The sequence below is a fragment of the Protopterus annectens genome, chromosome 9.part0 (genome assembly GCF_019279795.1).
Source record: "Protopterus annectens isolate FY-2018-M chromosome 9.part0, PAN1.0, whole genome shotgun sequence".
NCBI classification, from domain to species: domain Eukaryota; kingdom Metazoa; phylum Chordata; order Ceratodontiformes; family Protopteridae; genus Protopterus; species Protopterus annectens.
In genome coordinates, this window is record NC_056743.1 from 235,155,349 (window position 1) to 235,174,168 (window position 18,820).

An 18,820-nucleotide genomic window follows, 5' to 3' on the forward strand; every position below is an offset into this window, starting at 1 on the left:
TCTCGGCCATATGAAATTCAATCGTTCAGGATTTCAGCATTGTGAAGTGTTCCCATGTCTGCATATTTATGCATAGGTCTGCATCTGTGTCTCTATGCATTTGTGTATAAAGGCAAGTTTGTTTGTCTCGGTGACTTTGTGTTTGTATGTCGGGTTGCATGTGTACATACGTTAGTACATTTGTGCGCAAACGTGTGTGTGTGCGTGCGCCTGCTAACAAGGTCATCTTGTTCTGTAACATTGTATCCATTTTACTGCTTGCTCCCTTTCCTTTCAAAAAAATAAAGCCTTACAGTTTATTACCATTTGAAATGTGGATGTAGTTAGCTATTTATGATTTTTTTGTAGAAGAACAATTAAAACAATATAAAGTTTACTGATATAAAAGTGGTAATACTAGAGTATATATTAAGGTCAGTGTTAAGTGAGTTATCTTTGTAACAGTTATTACAACAAAGAACGGAAGTCCCAGAGCTGCATAGCGTATTTAATACATTTTCTCAAGTTCATCATCTCAGTTTTTGCTCCAGTGATCTCTCATTGTTCCACAGCCACATCTAGTTCTACTTTCATAAGTGTCATTTCCTCCAGTGACTGCTCACTTGCTTTTCATTCCCTTAGTTTAGATCATATAACTTCAACATGCTTGTATCTGTTTATATCATACACATCTGTATATATCACATACAATGTGCCAATCATCAGGTATAATTGTATTAAACACTTCCCTAAGGTATTTTTAAGTAGTATTTTGGATTTTTATTCTTTCAAGACTACATTTTCTGTCCCTCAACATAAAACTGGAGAGTAATTTTGGGCTTGCTTTGTAATAATAGCAGCACGTCCCTTGAGACCTAGAGATAACATACTAACTTTCTTATATATCCTGATTCTCACTGAACACCAGTTTCTCAGTTTGCCATTTGTCTGGAACATTACTGCCAAACAATTCAGATATTTTCACCTCATTTTTTTACAATTACTGATTCAAACTACATTACCAGATTCTGACTTTTTTTTTTTTTACTTCTTTCTGTCCATCTGTTCAGGTTCCTACACTAACTATGAAAATAATATTGAAGTAAAACCTGAGTCTGTTGTTTTCAAGTCATCAGCATTCATCCAGAACCTTCATTGTTGTAGCAGGCTCATAAAGAGGCATGACAGTGTCAAATAATGTGACTTGAGTCTTGCGGTATTAATGGGCAGGCCTTTAATCGGCTAGAACTGTTCTGCACAATAACAAATTAATCCATTAGTGTTACGATTGATCCCAGAAATAAATGTGGAGTGAGCAATCTCAGACTTGTGACACAAAAATGTTACTGAAGGAAATTAAATGTAAAAGAAAACGGGTAGGCAAATTAGCTTTATTGTTTAAGATCTATGTGAATTATCTGGCTATTGATTACTTACAAGATGATGCACTTTGAAGTCAAGGAAAATGGAACAGTCACAGGATCTGAATAGTTTCCTATATGAGTGAATACATGCTAGATTTTCAACAGTGCTTTATTTGAAGAAAAACATTGTCAGATATAGGTAAAGGGTTTTGGCTGTTTGCATATCACTTATCTGTTTCTTGCCCTCTAAAGAAAGAATACTTCAATTGTTTTATAACAGTATGGTTATATATTTTCTTTGGTAATTAATTTCAGAATTGTCCTGAGAATCAGGATATATAAGAAGTTAATGAGAATCAGGATATATAAGAAAGTTAGCTGATGCTTCAATATAACCATTTAATGTACTTATTATTTTGACACAGCGTCTCACCCCTTACTATTGAACAGACTGTCTAATTTAGGCTTCTCAGATAACACAGTAAAATGGTTTCAGAGCTACCTCAGAGATCATAAACAAGCAGCGAAATCGTCCAAAGAAATCTTACCCTTTCTCCACAACCCTACTGGAGTCCCTCAAAGCTCCATCCTAGGACCCCTACTCTTCAACATTTTCACAAAAAACCTTCACAATGCCTCACCCTGGGACCCTCATTCCACCATTATCTGTACTGCTCAATCACTACTAGAACTACTTTCAAACACTCAACAGTCCTTTACTGCAGTCGAATCCTGGATAAGAAATGCCCAACTCTTTTTTAATCCAAAGAAGACTAAACTAGTACTCTTTCACCCCAAAATCACCTCCCCTGTCACTGATCATTTCAACATGCTTGCATCTGACAACACTGTCATAGAAACAGTGCAGGAAACCAAACTTCTAGGAGTTATCATTGACAATAAACTTTCATTTGACCTCCATAGACTCTTATACAGAAACAAACTTTTCTTTACTGCAGCAACCAAAACTACCATGGCAAAACATTTTTACTTCTCTTCCTTCTTTATGGTGCTCCTATCCTAACTAACTTACAACCTTCTACACTAAGCAAGATGGAACAGTGCTACAACAAAGTTGCAAAGTTTGTCAAAAACTCTATCACACACACCACTGTAAACTGCCACAAGAAATAAACTGGCTTGAACTCCCCAACCAACTTGCCTTTATTCAGCTATCCACCTTGTACAAACTTATTTTCAAGCCTTCTGTCTGCCCTGCACTAACCATCTAGTCACACTTTACACATCAAATTGATCCTTATGATCAGAAGACAAAAATCTCTTAGCTATCTTAAAACCTACAAGAAAACCAGGTCACTCTCTGTATTCATACTCTGTCTCTATGCTATGGAATTCACTACCTCTAGCTATCAGGTCTATGCCTGGCCTAACCCATTTCAAAGCCTCTTTAAAAAATCATTTCAAAACTACATGGCTCTGCTCCTGCATAAAGCCTGCCTAATGCTCAGCTCTTCCTCTTTTTCCACACTAGCCTCATCCTCCACTTCTGTCACATTTCACTCCCTCACAGTTTGCAAATCCTAAGGCTCTTCTAACTCATTTTCTGTTTCTATCCTTAAGCTACTGCTCAGGCTGCAATGCCTCTGTTTCTTCTTAACTCTGTTGCTATCTTTCTGCCTCACTAACTTTCTGGCTATCATTTTCCTAACTGAAACCAACATTCTATTTTTTCAAGTACTGTAACAGTCAGTATCATACACTGCACTACCTACATACTATTTTTGGACACTATCTACTCCTAGGCTGTGTATATGGTGAGAATGAGTATTACTGTCTATAATGTCTATGTTGTATATATGTCTATACTATCTATAATGTTTTAACTATATATATATATATATATATATATATATATATATATATATATGTCTATATTATCTATAATGTTTTAACTCTATAGAAATGTCTAAATGTGTAGTATATATTGTAATATCTTGAAGCATAGTTTATGTTCTTTCAACTTATTTTTGTATAGTATTTCTAATGTCATTTGTATTGGATTGGATTATACTGATTTTTTTATTGCCTGTATGTGGACTAATTCTCCCAGGGTCTATGCTGAAAATGGGTTCTGTAAACCAAGTCAGCTCACCCCAGTAAACAAATGTCAAATAAAAATAAATAAATAAATAAATTATTATAGTTTTAACTAGAGAAAAATGAAAAACTAACATGAGATGTTTGTAAGACTTGTTGATTTTTTTACAGAACATATAAACAGTAACATTGGTTCTCATTGCTAGTTTATTTTGCTGTCTCCTATTTGTAAACAAAAATCTGTTGTTGTTTGTCCTTCGGCTTTTTCTTGGTAAGGGGTCGCCACAGCGGAACTTCAGCCCACTAATGATTGGCAGTAGATTTTTACAAAACGCAAAGGTGCCAGCTCGATGCCCACCCTTCAACGAAGGCACGCCCATTTACGCACAAATGTCTTTCGAACGCTACCCAACCGCGGAGAGGACATGCAGACTCAAACAAAAATCTGTACATAACTGAAATACATTATTAAAGGTTTTGCAATGTGTTTCAGATAGTTTTACCATTATGTGTTGCAGGCTGGGTTCACTATGAATAATCTCACATTATTTAATTTTCAAAGCACCTAAAACACTGGGATGTCATTACATGAAAGAGTAATACTTCCAGGCTTGTAAAACACAAATAACAACTCTGAGATTTCAGAATGGAGGTCTTTGCTAATCAATGCTACTGATACTAATGTAGACCACTTATTACCCTATTTGTTGTTTGTTCTAAGAAAAGTATTACAACCTTCATCTGGGCTTATCCCATATGAAATCCCATATGTGACAGGCATCAGAAAGAACTGATTGATACGGCTAATCAAACTTGGGAATAACAGAAGCATGGGTGCCAGAACCATAGAGACAGGGGGAGGGGGAGCCCCCCCACTTTTACAGCTGCAAGACCTGTTGGAAAAAAATGAATGAAGTGGAGTTTTCACACTAACCTGGATTCACGCATGTAAGTTAAACTAACTAAACTAGCTGTTCTTGTTCTCTTATTGTTCTATGTTACAGGAGTTATGCTGCAGCTGTTCCATTGGTCCTGCCAGAGTCAGAGTCATGCCGGTAAGGAGAGTTTTGTTCTTTTATTTGCAGGGGTTTTGGTGTGTGTGTGTGTGTGTGTGTGTGTGTGTGTGTGTGTGTGTGTGTGTGTGTGTGTGTGTGTGTGTGTGTGTGTGTGTGTGTGTGTGTCTGTGTGTGTGTGTGTGTGTCTGTGTGTGTGTCTGTGTGTGTGTCTGTGTGTGTGTAAAATTACCCAGTTAGGTATACCTGGTGGTTAGTGTTACTCAGGCTCAAACAAGAGCGTGAATTCTCCATGCATACCACCACTTGTGATTCAGGGAATTGACCATAGCTCTCAACTGTCCAGATTTTCACAGAATATTTGGCTCATACTTTTGGTCTGTTCCTATTAAAATTTCTGATTTTCTGGCAAATCAGTGAGAACTGAATTCACTGAATAATGATAGCCCTTTAAGTTTCAGTCTTCCTATCTTTCAGGAAACACATGGTAACACAAAACACTTTATTTTAGCAACTTTCTAAGATTATACAAGCAATATTTAAAATGTGTCCCTGGTTTTGGGCCTTTGCCCCCCCCCCCCCCCATAACTTTTGGCTTTTTCCAGATTTCTTGTGCTGCGAAGTTGAGTGAAAAACTTGAGTGGAGATCCAGGTGCCCAAAAAGACCAGTACTAACAGCCGAGAAATATCACCAAATTGTTTATTAAAATCAACAAGCAGCAAAAATAGCAAGTGATAGCAGTTTAGCGCGTTCGTCTAGGTAAAGACTTCTTCAGAACTGCTAATACAGCCACTAGTTCACTTAAATACTCACAAAATAAACATGTGACATATACACATATATTTGTATTTGTATAATGCTGTTATTATTTAGTGAATTCTATTGGTATTGTATGCATGTATTATCATGCTTGTATTTTGAATTTTAACATAGTTTCTCAGACAATTTTTTTGAAAGTCAACACTGGTGTTCCAGTGGTCGGTTTGATCACATGCAGAGAGTCCAGGAGATGCAACAAAGAGTTTATAATAACAATGCACACGTTAGACAATTTAAACAGGAAGATCAGGTATTATTGCTATTATGTTCCACAGAAAAAAAAATATCTGACTAAGAGGCAATGGCCACTTGATGTGATTGAAGGAATAAATATAGTGAACTACAAAGATAGACAGCCAGGGAACAGAAATACTGAGTATATCACATCAATGCACTGGAGCCATGAAAAAAAGGAGAAAATCATGCATTAAGCTTGCAAACTGAAGTTCACACAGTAAGCACCAGAAAAACTCTGCCTGAAGTGCAGTTGAGGAGTCTTTATTCAGGAGTTCAAAAGCAAGTAGCAAGAGAATTTTGCTTAAGAAATAAAGGAGTATTTTCAGAAATACCTGAGAAAACTACACTGAAAGAATATAACAAATAGACAGCAACCAGAATGGAGGTCAGAATGAGACATTACAGATTACCGGATTTATGAAACAGAAGGAGAAAATGTAGCTATCTTGTAGCAATTACCTCATGTTTACTGACAACCACCTCAAAAGACATGACAAATAGCATACATGTTGTCAGTAAAACACATCACCACACTAAACGAATCACACACTGCTCAGACCAAATACATAGGCCTAAATATACTGAGGCCCTTAAAAGTAATCCTACCTAAAATAGCAAAAGCCTCCTACAGGTAGCCTAAGAAACAAGTACCTTCAGCAACTTCAAGAACACAAAACGTAGGTAGAGCCTACCATAAAACACACATTAAGAGTCATAGTGACTCATTTCAAAAGCACAAAACGTAGGTAGTACCTACCATGAAACACACATTAAGAGTCACAGGACTCATTTCAAAAGCCCATAAGGCAAACTTTCTCAAATTCCAATATCCTAGTCATCCAACAACCATTTTCTACCTATATTCATTTTACCCACATTGGCCAAAGTCCTAAAAAAAATCATTTGCAATCAATGTGCTGCTTATCTACAAAAATAGCACTTCCTGTCCAAGAAACAGCATGAGCTCTGGGCTGGAAGTAATACCTTTTCTGCACTCTGGACCTCAACTGATCACTGATGGATAAAAGAAATTTAGCTGGAGGTGTGTTTATCGATTTAACCTGTGCTTTCAATATGGTGGATCATTCAGTTCTATTTCTCCATCTTCAGAACACTGGTATCAGCACTAAATCCATTAGCTGGTTCAAGAACATACAAGCCAACAGATCTTTCAGGGTAAAAATAGATTCTACATGGACTGTTATTGCCTACACTTATTCTAGAGTCCCACACTGCTCTACTCCTGCTCCAACTCTCTTCTTAATTTTCATTAATAAACTCTCTCTAGAACTACATCCATTTCCATATCTTCTACACGAAGATGAGGTCATCTATAGATCCATTCCATCTCAGAAATCCATTGAAACACAATTTCAGAAAGAACTATTTCAACTCTACTGCTGCCTCAGCTCCAAACAAACTCTTACTTAACCACCCCCCGAAAAAAAAAAAATCAAAATCCCTGCTGTCTGGCACTCAAAAATGGATTAGCCAAGTCCTCACAACCGATTTATATCACAGAGTGTAATACCAGTCTCATTACAGTGTGAGATAATAATCCTATCCTTCAAATATCAGGGTATTTGGCTAGACACATATTTTTGCTTCCAAAGATTATCTACCTCATTTTCTGAGCCAACAAAATCTCACATCCCTCATGCCAGAATAGCTATAGGCAAGGGTATCCTTCTAAGAAAACATGAGAATGCACCCACCTTATTTGCCACCACCACTACCAAAAAAAAAACTTCAACTACCCTTCAAACCCTTTCTAATAAACTACACTAGGAATGAACATCACTGCCTAACTCTGCCTAAGGATAAGTTGCTTCCTGTTCAGGCCAGAGCTAATCTTCCTAGTGGCTCTCTTCTTTTTAAAATACTGCAAGAATCCTCCTTCACTCTTTCTCCTCAAAATTCTTTGTAGTAACATATAACCCACCTTAGGAGCAAATCTAGACATTGCCCATCCCTAAGGACTCCTTCTGTCACACTGCATTGTACTCATAGCTTCTCTTCTCTGACCCCAAGGTTACTGCAGTCAACCCACCCAAAACCTAATTAAACTTATTGACTACTCCAGAGTTTAGACCTCAGTTCAAGAACATTGTGAAGAAACAGATTGAATTTGATGACTGCTGTTTCAGTGAATGTATATATGTATTAGTATGAAAGTAGAGTATAAAATCATTTGCTTTTGTGTGACAGACTGCTGGCCAAAGTATGTGTGTATCTGTCCATTAGATTAGTGAGATGCATGTAAGATCAGTGAGTGTCTGAGTGTAGAAGATTGGGAAAGCTAATGTGCGTTTTTGAATATGGGGTATTTTGTCAATTGTGCATGCACGTGTGTGTGTGTGTGTGTGTGTGTGTGTGTGTGTGTGTGTGTGTGTGTGTGCGTGCGTGCGTGTGTGTGTGTGCGTGCATGCGTGTGTGTGTGTGTGTGTGTGAATATTTCAGTATCTTTACGTAAGAGACTTGCACCCAGATTTGTATGTATGCACGTATTTTTAAGTAATTTCCTTACAATAAGAAATAACAGTGCCCTAATATTTTGCATAAATTTCCTGTAGAACAGTAATGCTGTATTAAGTATTACACTACTTACATTTTATAGGCTAGTACCCTGACATAATATATCCATTGTGAAGCATTTAATTTTATTTCACAAAAACTAGTAAAATTAAATTCAGTGCAAGTCTTTGTTGCAAAGAATTTTCATATGTGCATGTTCAACGTAAGAATAAAGCTTCGATTTGAAAATCCATAGAGCGAATCAGTCAGACTGAGTCAATTGTCCCTGGTCAAAAATAGAGAATGTCATTTGAGTGACCTGATTTTAATGGTGCACATTAATGTCAATTCTCTTACAAGTGATTGATGTAGGTTATCAGTTATGTTGGTATTTAAGGTGTAATTTCAGGACCAAATCTGATATGCCGGGATAACACAAAGGCCATAACAATTTCTTTTTGTATATCTTTGCAAAGGAAACCAAAGTTTCTGGCTTCTGCACGGTTTTATTTTATCCCAAATAAAAATGCAAACTTCACCAAATTTCCTTAGCAAAGTGATAAAGCAAACCTTGTTATCACTTTCCTGAGAAATAAAACATTTTTCCAAATTTCTGGTTTCACCTACCTATCCCTAAAGTTGAGAAAAGCAAGTCTTAGTTTAATCCAAGTGTGTACCTTGAATATAGACTTTCCAATAAACAAAGACAATTAATTCAAAACTCTCTGTCAGCCCTTTACTCAGATATTAATCTACTTCTCAAGTGTGACAATAAAATTCTTGATGCTAAACTAGTCTGTGCAAATCTGTCACCTTCTCTACAACTCTGCCTGTCAATTTCTGCCAGTAACTCACGTTGTATAATGTGATAGCAAAGGCTGTAATGTGTATATATCATAAAACTGTCAAGAGGTAATAGGCAACATGTGCAAGGTGTATGTGTCATAACAAAGTCAGATGTGTTAGTTAACAGGATGTTAATTTAATTAAGTATTTAATTAAGACCAGCAAAATGAAAGTCTTGAGGACCACTGGAAAACATATCATAATTAAAAGGTAAGATCTGCAATATAAATGAATGCAGGTCCACATTCTACAGAATAAATTAATAACACGTTTTAAGATCTCAGCAATAGTACCGTATTGAATCTGGCCTGATTAACATACTTATAGAATTATAGAATGATATATTTATCTGAGCTGGCATGCAGAGGAGAGTTATATAACCATAAGCTGCAGTATCACATAGTAGCAGGTATTTTAAAAGATAATATGCACCTGAAGGACTCAAATGATATTGCTCCATACAAATGGATGGTTCAGTAACCTAGCTGGTAATAAACAGAGAACAGATTGAGAATATTGTTGATAAATCAAATTACTGCACTGGTTTTTACTTGGTACAGTCCCAGTAAGGTAGTAATGAAGGGTGATTTAGCTTAAGGAAATGTTATATAACAATAATGGAGGAAACACACTATACACTAATGCAATATAGGGAGATCGCAGTTAACATATGAGTGTCATTGCACTTACACAGCACAAGGATGTGGATCAAACAGCCAGGCTGTTCCTTCTGACAGGTGCTTTTTCACGATGTATTATGATATGTGGACATTCCCTGCATCACTGACTTTCCAGACTACTACAATAGTTGTGGTGTTAAGTTAGTGGGATAGGGATATAGAAATTACAAAGAGAAGTTTAGGTCTATGAGTAACATGGATGGTTAACTGCAGTCAAGGTATCAAACTGCACTAGACTTGGTCAAGGTGTTTAATCCCCCCCCTCTCCAGCATAGTTAATAAGATAAATGCATTATAAACAGATGCTTAAGTGGTAACGTGGATAGCAAATTGGCTAAAAAGACAAGAACCCATAAAGTGTGGGCATAAAGTGCCTCATTGGCAACTATTAAGGTGACCAGTGGTGTCCTGAAGGGATAAGTGTTGGTATCTCTTGTGCTGGGTATTTATTTTCTTATCTTTGGACCATGAACATCAAAGATTTCTGGCTAACCAAGCTTAGGGGCAGCTGTAAACTAGAAGCCACCATCAAGTCCTCCTCTGACCTTAAATCCCTTTAGCAAGAAATAATTGGTGTACTAAAATGACCTCAAAATAAATGCTAAAAAGCAGTATTAGCACATTAGGACACAGCCCCTTTCCCCAAGACAGATAAATTCCCATTCCAAAATGAAAACATTAAAGTCCTTGAAATCAGGTTTGTAATTCCTTCTTCTTTAATCATTTAACAACAGTCATGTAGGTAACTATGAAACCATTTAACTGTGGTATGGGAAAAGACTAAGTTGGAGAGTGCTTTGAGAAGTAAGAGGTGAAATACAGTGTCAAAAGTTTTATAGAGGTCAAGAAATACTGTAGATACATAGTTTCCTGCATATTTAGCTCTGTTCATGGTGTCAGTAAAGGATAGTAAAGCTGTGGATGTGTATGGTCTGGGCAGAAACCATGTTCGGTTGGTGTAAATAGATTATTTTGCAATTGGTATTGCATTAGCTGTTGGTGTATACATCTTTCTAGAATTTTGGAAATGGGAGATAGAATAGATATGGGATGGAAATTGGCACGTTCAATGGAATTTCCTCCTTTGTGGATGGGAGTGATATGGGACATTTTCCATATGCTAGGAACTACTGACTCTAATAAAGATCTATTTATTAGGATACTGATAGGGTATGAAATGGAATGGGGTGGGAGATTATCAGCTGAAGTGGAGCTGGTTTTAGTTTTTGCAATAACCTTCTTAAGATAGTGGTAGTTATGGGATAAAATAAGAAAGTGGGTGAATTATCAGTGTGGAGTTTATGGCTGTTGTACTGGGCATGATTGGAGGTAGATAAAGATATATTACTGGTGGTGGGAATGGAGGTGGAGGGAGGTGTCAGGTACTGGAGGTGTTTGCCAGTAGGTTGGCTATAGATTTTATAAAGTGCTTGTTGAAGTCTTCAGCTACTTGGGATGGGAGGGCCTCTGATGTTGGGTAATGTTCCTTGTTTGTACCTGGGTTGAGTAAGGTTGATATGGAAGACCATAATTTTTAGGGGTTGTTTTTATGTTCAAGTTGAAGGTGAGAGTAGTATGATTGCTTATCTTTGTTCACTAACTTTTTCACATTGTTGCAGAGTTGTCTGAAATGAATCAGATTTCCCTCACTTTTAGTTTGCTTCCAGGTGTCCCAGGCTATGTTCCTTTGTTTCATAAGATTTTTGCAAGATTTGGTTAGATGCAGAGTAGTACTCTTTTTAATTCTTTTAGTACATACAGGGGCTAGACTATGAAGTATACATAGAAAGGTGGTAGTGAAATATTGCACTGCTTCATTGACAGGAAGAAGTTTTAGGGGTGTCCAATTTATTTTCTCAAGTATATAATTGAATTTTTCTTGACTGAAATTAGTTAGATTTCAGGCAGATTGTAGAGTATTTTTGAGTTGGTGTGTGTTGGGTCTAATGGTAAATGTGGGAAGATGGTCAGTAATGGAATTTAAATGGGTGCCTGTGGAGGAAAAAATGGTTGGATGTGATACCAGGATCCAGTTTAGTGCAGATTGGTGAGTAACGCCTTTATTGTACCTAGTGGGGCTTGTGATAAGTTGAGAGAAACCATAGATGTTGATATTGTTTGAAGATGAGTCAGATGCCATTGTTTGCCAATCTATGTTTACATCTCCTAGAATGATGGTCTCACATTTGATTGTTTGGGAGGTCCAAGACAAGACAATATATCTTCAAAAACAGGTATGTGTTGTCCTGGGGGAATATATGCTACTATGATACAGGTTTTTGTTTTGTTTTGTTAAGGTATATGAAGGATATGAGCAGTTCAACATATGAGAAAGTGGGATTTTGTTAGTTTAAGGTGTTATGTTAAGTGTGGTGGGATATAGCAGGACTACTTCTCTATCTTTCCTTTACAATCTGTCTAATCTACATATAAAAATTGGAAGGTGTTACTGCACAGTCTTTTATGTTGGAGTTTAGCTAGGTTTCTGTTAAGGCTAATATGTCAGGTTTATATAGGTCTATCCAGGCATGTAGTGGGAATAGTTTGTTGCATAGACTTCTGAGGTTAAAGTGTTGTGATGTTTAGGCTGCTAGGACATATTTTGGGGTTAAGGTTAGTAGAAGGCCTGGGGTTAGTATGAACATATCCACTTTGTAGCAGTATGGAGATTAGATACAAGAATAGTGTATTGTGTTTTTTATATGAAGTGGATGAGAGAGGTATAAGGTATGGTTTTACTGTGTGGTGTGTTAAAGAGTTTGGAAGTTGAGAGACAGGGAAGGGTAAAGAGAAATAACTTGGGGAGATGTTTGAAAAATTGCACTGTTTAGATGGGTAGCAAGTGGTTGAGGTTTCTGATATGTAACAATGTATAGAAGCTTGAGATTATATTGTTGTAACTAGGGTAAGGATTATTAGTAAAGAGGTTAACAAGATAGAAGAAACATTGCTAGTTGTGGGTCTAGGTTTGAGAAGGCTAATAAGTGTGAAACGGTGATGAAGTGTAGTGGTAGACGAAATAGAGCAGCTGGCGAGGAGGGTTAAATATTGCAAGGGATGTGATACTTTAAGGGCAAGTATTCCGGAAGGTGGGTGTAGGATAGTAAATAATTGCATGATTATGTGATTTGTGCTCTGAGACTGTGAGTGGAGTCCTTAGAGATTAAAAGTAGAAGTAGTGGGGGTGGATGGGAATTAGGGGTAGGGTAGGGGAGCGAGTGAGCCCAAGCAGATCAAGGGTGAACAGAGCAGATAGAAACACAAGAGGCAAGACCAGAAAAAAGAATCAATTACCTGCTGTAAGTTATCCCAGGTCTGTGCCAGTAAAACAATTTTAATAGAGCCTAATGTAATCTGCTTTTGTCACTTAGTTGCACTTGTAGCCTGGGCACTATTATTCCTGTGCAGGCTAGAATTTACTTAAAGAATGCACTTACTTACTTAAAGAATTTGCTTAGAGAAAGAGAAAAGGGTAATACCATGCCAAATACTAACAATTTAAGAGTGGTGAGATGAAAGGGGGACCTAGTTATAGTGACCTAGAGAGTGTGCACTCCACTACCCAAACCTTAAGCAATTTCAGTGGTTACATAAAACTATAACTATATTGTAGTCTTTACTGTTTTGGTCTTAAGATATTATGGTCTCAGGACTCAGGATTTTGATGTTCAAGATTTTGTGCTTCAATGTTTGCATAGTAATCTATATATATAACTTTCTGTATATAGTGTACAATGAAGGTTGCTTTTTTCATTCTTTGTTACCCATGTTAATCTTATGTGGACAGTAGGTCTATGAATTTTATTCATATCCTAATGTCCCATGCAATGTATTTATAGTTTTTCTAGGTAGTGCAATCTTGGGAGAAGGTTTCTTGCACACAGCCATTTCAACACTTGGGGAACAATATTGAAAAAATGTATTTAATGTGACAGCATAAATTGTTTGCTTTTGTTTTAGCAATTTTTAAAATTTTCAGTATCAGAATGATATATACTTTTTTATTCAAATAAAATAAATTTATCAAAACTCTTGCATCAAATATTTTATCCAACAATAACATATAAACCTTTCTATACAACATACGTGTGCTTTTACAAAACCAGTTCTTGCATGTTAATGCCCATCCTGTTGTAAACAGTTGCACTCCTTTTCCCCTTCTCCAATGTTACTTCTACAAGTATACCTCTATCCCCTCTCTACCATCTGTTTTCTTCTCTTTTCTGAACTTTCTTCATCACTTCTCTTGGAGTCCTGTCCTATTCCCAGCATTTTGTAATGACCTTCGTAGATATGACCAGTAGTAGGAATAAAAGATTTATCTCAGATTCAGTACAGCCACTGGTGTCACCCCCAGCAGCACTGTAATTTCTATGGATTACTTCCTTGTCAATTGTTCTAGTGACCATATCATGTAAGTCATTTCTGAATCTTAATAATCCAAGGCAGCCCCAGAAGATGTGACTTTACTTCCTTATATCCTGAATTCTGCAGCTCCAACAGTCTGCAGATCCCCCAGGGAACATTTCTGAAATTCTGGATAGTGAGTAAAAATACTTGTGCAAGCATTTCTGTGTAAAGATTTTAAATGTTCCACTTTTTGTGGCATATCTAGTTAGCTCACATATTTGCTCCCACTTTTCTACTGAACTCTCACCATGTAGTTTGCTTTCCTATACCTCTTTCCAGCTAAGTCTAGTCTTACTGTCTAACTGCTTTATACATTTATCTGCCCAGCTAATCTTCATTTAAGTAGTGGATTCTCCTGTTCCAATCTTGATTAGCAAGTCTCTTATAATAGGTTTAGGAGAGTCCCTCTCAGGGTATAGCCCTAGTCTTTTTGCTGCCAGATTTAAGCCTTCCAGTTCTAATCTATATCCTTCTCTCATTCCAACTTTCTGTTGTATTATTCCCCACATCTTCCATCCTGAACCACTTTTAATTGTTTCCAGTATTTTATTCTAGTCTCATTTTTCTGCCAACTAGTTGAACACACTGTTATTAAACTGTACCTTATAAACAAAATTAAAGCAACAATACTGCAGTGACCTACTTAAAGATTTCAACAGGGAGTGCAAGTGTTCAGTCTGATAAATATAGTGCACAGCTATGGTGCTGCATTTTGCACACTATGTTTACTATGCCATGTTCCCAGATTACTGTATTAACAGTGCATTGTATGAAACAGGCATTATCACTCATTTGTTTTCATGTAGTATGTGAAGTCCAGAGTGAAATTTTCTTAGTGCAGGTTTTCGCCAAGTGAAGAAGCCTGTTCTGTAAATATCAGATGATACCCCTCTGAATGTTTGGTCTGGTACATACAAGTGAGTCAGCATTCAAAGATAACCAGAACAGCCCTGTTAAAAGAATGGTCATCTTAAGCAGATTCTTGCATTGGTGACAGAACCCCATCATCTCTCACACACACACACACACACACACACACGTGCGCGCGCACACACACACGCGTGCACTCACACACACACACACACACACACACACACACACACACACACACACACACACACACACATATTTGGCCCCATGAGCACATTACTTAATATAAATAACTATGAGGTCATAAAAACGTCAGAATAAGTAATGATCTGTCAGCTGGTGCTAGAGTCCACGGGAGATTGTTAACACGCAACTTGACTGGACAAACGTATAAAAAGAACTTCATTTCATTTGTACATTGCATTGCATCACATTACATCTGTAAACAGCCGTAGGATTTTTTCACCCTGTATGAGCTGATGGAACACCTAAAACTAAAATACTCATCTTGAAATAGTGATGTCTGCATCACAGAAATGAAGTGCACTGCAACTCAATGTCCCATGAACACTAAAACCTTCATGTTCTATACATAAAGGGTGCTATTGAAAGTGCAGGGCTGTGCAAGTGCATAGAACACATCTGCAGACAGTGGAGCTATGTGGATATGCAAATAAGATTAGCGTAACATAGTTACATTGAATATGGAAACATAAAGCAATTTCTATAGTCACGCTCATTTTTTCTAAACATGTAAATCATGGAAAGGTCATCTTTTCATACTTGCGAAGTGTTTCACAGTATCGTAAGTTGTATGTGCCTTGGCATATCTCAGACAAGTACAGCTGAGCACAGTCATACTTAAAGCATTATAGCAAAGCTGCAGACTGAGTAGAAGCTAAAACTGTCTTTTTTTTTTGTTTTTTTTTTTTTTTTAAGTAAAGGGATTAGAACAGTTTCATATATGGGTAGCCTTTTGTGGATACCCTGATGGTTTCATTAAGGAAAAGAATGGGGGTTATAGGAAAGATTGAAAAGGGGTAGACAAACAAAGAGGGGAACACATAAGGGAAACATCAAAAGGGTTTAAGCAGCAGGAGGTGGGAGAGGATGGGCACTATGTTTTTGTTGGGAAGTTTTTTTTATGAGGGTAATGTAGGTGGGAAATTGGGAAGAGGGTGTTGGAGAAACAGTAATGGAAGAAGGAGTGAGGATTTTCCAGTTGTGTACCTAGTTCACACAGCCTCAAACACATCTGCTGCCAGATGGTGTTGCAGTGGAGGTACCCGACATTGAGAGGGTCGGGGCCTGTGTTAGTGCAGTAGTCAGCACCAGCTGGGTGTGTGTGTCTTCTACATGCTGAAGAGAGGCTTAGACTGGCATTCTTCTCCTGTCCACTACCTCTTCCAGTATGTCCTGAATCAAACTCCAAAGTCCCCATTCATTGAGACTTGCTAGGATGTCACGTGCAGGAGTGTCTGTAGGACCAGCACCTCCACTTCAACCCTGCAAAGTTGGCCCTGGACAGGCAAAGGGTGATCTCTCCTCAGCATGGTCTGCTCCTGAGGGATTTTAACCTGTATAAAAGAAAAATGAAATGGGAGAGAAGCAAAGCAACAAGGTAAAAATAAATGAAATAAGCAAATAATAAATGCAAGAGGAAAAAGGGGTGGGGAGGGACAAAACAGGAAAAAAAAACAATAAATCCACACAATACTGTTGTAATGGAAGGTATCAACTCAATAAAGCAGTGAGAACAATATCTTTATTGAAGTACAGTTGTGTACGGGAAGTGCGTATGTGTACCCCTGGGGGCAGTGATTGGGGAAGTGCTTATGTGTACCCCTGGGGGCAGTGATTGGGGAAGTGCTTAAGTAACTGAGGTGAATGTGCAAGGGTAGTGCTTATGAATACTCGTGTTGAACTGAAATGACAAGGGATTTTTTTTTTCTGTTAGAGTCATTTTATGTTTCAGTTCTATAGTTTTTAAACACATTTTACAGGACACAGTCATTAAACATGAAAGAAATCACTAACTACTGCAATTAATCATGGTTAAAATGACAGTATAACACATTTTCCTTGATCTGTTTCAGTCTTCCTGTGAACTTCTTTCAGCTATAAAGGTATAATAGCAGTTGTTTGTTGGATTCCCACTGAAATCAGTTCTAAAAGCATTGCTGTACTGCTGTTTATGCTACTCTAAATTACGTGTACTCAGCTGTAATAAATATTTTACGGATACCTGTTAATCTTACCAGAAGATACCACCAGTCTCTCAGGCCGTGTCTTTTCTTGTTGAGAATTGTACTGTATTTCTTCCTCAGCTACAAGTAAAAGAGAGATGGATAATCTGCTTTACCTGTATTTGATTGCATTCCACATATACACACGTCTTATATTCCCTGTAATCATTTTCTTTTCCTGTTTTCCTGTAAGATTGTAACTGTAGAATGTATATTTCTGTGTATTATTAAAATTCCGTAGTGAAATGTTCTGCATTGTGTAGGTACTGAAGAAGTATGTTTTTTGTTTTAAAAAATGTATGTAACAGTCTGTGGAAAACATGTACTGCATACTAATACAGTTACAAAGTACAGATTACTATTTTCATATTCTTTCCTGCATTTCCTGCATTTTTATTTATTGCTGTAAACTCTTAACAGATAACAGCAGCATTTTGTCTCTGTCATGAACAGATGGATGTCTGCTTACATGAAATTGTATTTATTTATGTTTTAATGCATTTCAGAATGTCACCTCAAGTACGTATTTGAAGGTTAAAATGTCTGACTGATGAAGTACATGTACTTGCACAATTTTTTCTACCCACACAAGATATTTTGTGTGTGTGTGTGTGTGTGTGTGTATGTGTCTATATATGTGTGTATATATATATATATATATATATATATATATATGTGTGTGTGTGTGTGTGTGTGTGTGTGTGTGTATGTATTAAAACTAAAAATCGTGCTTACTATAGATCTTTGGCCTTCTCACCAGAACCAGATCAAACTACTTGGCCAGATGGCTAGCACTATACTTTTTCAAGTCGTCATACCTGTGACTGCACTGCTGACTGGACCTGTCAGGGTTCAAAGGTGGTCACCCATCTCCTACCAGGTACTGATTTTTTCCACATACTGGTATGAGTGCATGCCTGGATTTTCTCCAGGTACAAGTCATGCAGACAGTAGAGCATGATAAAGGTCTATTTCTTGGACCAGCCAGGAGTGCAACCTTGTGCCTTTATAATGGTTCCCATCATTGGAAGAGCCCAAACGAAAATTAGGAAAGTATAGGTGTGACATCTCCTTGACCAAACCTTTTTTTCTAGCATGATCATTAGACCAGGTATTCATAGCACTGACAGGTTTGGTGTAACCAAATGTGCTTTGCCACACCATGTTTTTTCTTAAAGGGAAACATTTAACAGACCATACAATTACTAATGGATTATTTCTAACTTTATCTAAATCAGTAACATTTATATTTTTTCATATGTCTGACTTTTGCAGCACTTGGTTTCATGCACTGAAGTGGGACCTATCACTTTGTATTTTCATTTTTTTAATTTTATTATTTCGTAGTGCAGACAGAAACATTAATACCAATGTGAGGAAGTATTTCTAGGACTTTTGTATATGCGTTACTTGTTAGGGTGTAACATACAAACCTGCATGGTCAGGGATTAACCTTCACATTCATTACAACCTGACATTCAGATGACTCCATTTTCAATTTTACCAGTATATCTCAATATTGGTTTTGTTTTGGCCAAACAGCACATGTCCACAAACAGCTTGACATTGCTGCAGAATGCTGCTCAGTTTGGAAATGGCTGCAGTGTGTTCATGCCTTTTCAAACTCGTTCTTATCACGCGTGTTCACAATCCGTGAAAATCCAGAATATGCCAATGTACTTAATAACGCATTTGTATTATATCTAATTTGTGTACTAAATGCGTCAATCAGCCTGAATTTCCAACATAAGGTTGAGCTGTGCAATAGTGATTCGCAAATAGC

At 37.2% G+C, this 18,820-nt stretch overlaps 1 pseudogene; it reads right to left on the reverse strand.

Annotated features, from left to right (window-relative positions):
• LOC122810510 overlaps positions 1 to 18,820 on the reverse strand; it is a 28,825-nt pseudogene that overhangs the window by 8,043 nt on the left and 1,962 nt on the right.